Here is a 2,286-nt window from a genome sequence, read left to right on the forward strand (position 1 = left end):
ACATTTTCTTTTCAATATTCTGACAGCTATGTTTGGTTTCTCCATAGTTTATATATATATTTTTTTAGGTCAAGGACATATATACTTTCTTTTGTTCCGACAGCAATAATAATGTTAAGTTTCATCTTTCCGATGCTGTTATATAAGATTTTGTTTTATTTCTTAGTGAGACATATTTTTTCCCTTTTTTTAATCTAGAGTTAGGCAGGAAGCATTTTTTTTTAAATTATATTCTAAAATTCATTCAAAACAGTTGTATGGGTTAGGGACAGCTTTACTATGATTTTATAATGGTATATTCCTTTATTTGCTTATTTTTATGCATAAATCTCAAGTTACTTGTGCAATATATATCATTTGTGCCCAAAGATTGTTGTTAATTTTGTTTCTAAGGCAGTAACTATCTTGTAGTCATAAGGAATTACGAAAAACGTTGATGTTCTGTATTTTGGTGATATATTTTAACAGTTTTATAGTTTTATAATCACAGGTCTGAAATAAAGTATTTTTTAATGCTTTTATTATAATTAACCTAGATATAGAATATCTACAGTAAAAAAATAACATTTCTGCTTACATATCCAAGCAACAAGTAAAATATCTCTGTGCAGACTGATTTTGAAAAAAAAAAAAAGATAGGTATAAAAATATTAATGTATATAACATGTTTACTCACTTTGCGGACTGAACTATGTAATTCAAAACAATACAAGATTATCTTTAACAAGCATATTGCACACACACACACACACACACACACACACACACACACACACACACACACACACACACACACACACACACACACACACACACACATATATATTCAACACATTTTGACAATCATTTTTAACAAAAGGAAAGTAATCTCGTGTATATCAAAATAGAATTCCAAGCTCTAATTGAATCATAGAAGGAAACTAATAAAGATAAAAACAAATTATAAAAAAGTACAAAATTGTTACTAATATACTCCAGTTTCTGAAATAAATATTCAACTAAACCAATTTGTGATAAGACGAGCTCTGAGTACTTGACCTGAGCCACGTAAAACAGCTTCTGCTTGGATATTCATCTCGCCGTCATTTTCTAAAATCTCCCTGAGGAACTGGTACCCTTCGTCTCACATAATAATTATGGAGAAGCATACAAACAATTGCAATTTTGGAGCACTTAACCGGGTCATACTGGACAGTTCCTCCAGAATGATGCAGACACCTGAATCTTGACTTCAGTATACCAAATGTCTGCTCTATGATTACACGTGTTCTGGTGTGACTTCTGTTGTACCGCGTTTCTCCTGGTGAGGGGATAGCCACTATCACCTGCAAGAAGAAACAAATATGAAGTAAATCGTAACAATTTCACTGGGCCTTATAGAGTTCACAAAAAATATGCCAGGTTTGGTGAATATTTCTTACTGTTAGTTCAAAACTTTACTGAACTAAGTAATTTCAGCTCAATTATCATGCAAATGTCAAAATGATTCCTCCTCCCCCAATTCTTTTCATGTCTAAAATATCTTCTCAATCTTTATTTACTAAAGTAATATACATCTACAATTCTTTTCTTTTGGAATATTAGCAAATTATTTGCAAATAATTAAAGCCGCACATGACATAAACTCTAATTAACTTTCCTGTCCTGTTCTATCGCATGATTGTCCAAACCACTTACCTAGTGAATAATTTTCTCCAAATTCCCCTGCCTCAAATCGAGTACGAAGAGCACAGTTGGACCAAATAAATGCATCATGAGTACTGGCAGGATATCTTGTGTTGTAACTTGTTATCAGTCCATCTGCATTGCACACTACTTGTAGATTTAATGAATGAAACCTTTTCCTGTTAACATAGATATGTTCATCAACGTACGGTGCTTTAATTGGAATGTGAGTGACATCTATTGCTCCAATAACTCTTGGGAAATTTGCTAATCTTGAAAAATCTCGGGCAGTCTTAAATCATTAGCACTTGATGGAAACTTTATTTCTGTTTTTGCCTTTTCAGTCAACACCCTGGTCACTTCTGTAATAATCCTGCTTACACTTGCTTGTGTTAGTCCACAGGAGTCACCTATCACACTCTGAAATGTTCCGCTTGCATAAAAGCGTAAGGCCACAAGCACTTGTGTGTGGGTTGGCACTGCATGTGACCTCCCTTTTCTTCTTCTTAAGTATGGGTCTAACATCTCACAGAACCACAGAATTTCATGTCTTGGAAATCTGTAGTACCGTAATAAATGGTTATCACTAACATGCAAAGGATCCAAGGGGTCCCTATAATG

General features: G+C 33.5%; 1 pseudogene; it reads right to left on the minus strand.

Annotated features, from left to right (window-relative positions):
* Positions 1-994: 994 nt before the first annotated feature.
* The window catches only part of LOC113809311 (putative nuclease HARBI1), a 1,690-nt pseudogene continuing 398 nt past the window's right edge, over positions 995-2,286 (minus strand).

This window comes from Penaeus vannamei, chromosome 2, assembly GCF_042767895.1.
Source record: "Penaeus vannamei isolate JL-2024 chromosome 2, ASM4276789v1, whole genome shotgun sequence".
Classification (NCBI taxonomy): domain Eukaryota; kingdom Metazoa; phylum Arthropoda; class Malacostraca; order Decapoda; family Penaeidae; genus Penaeus; species Penaeus vannamei.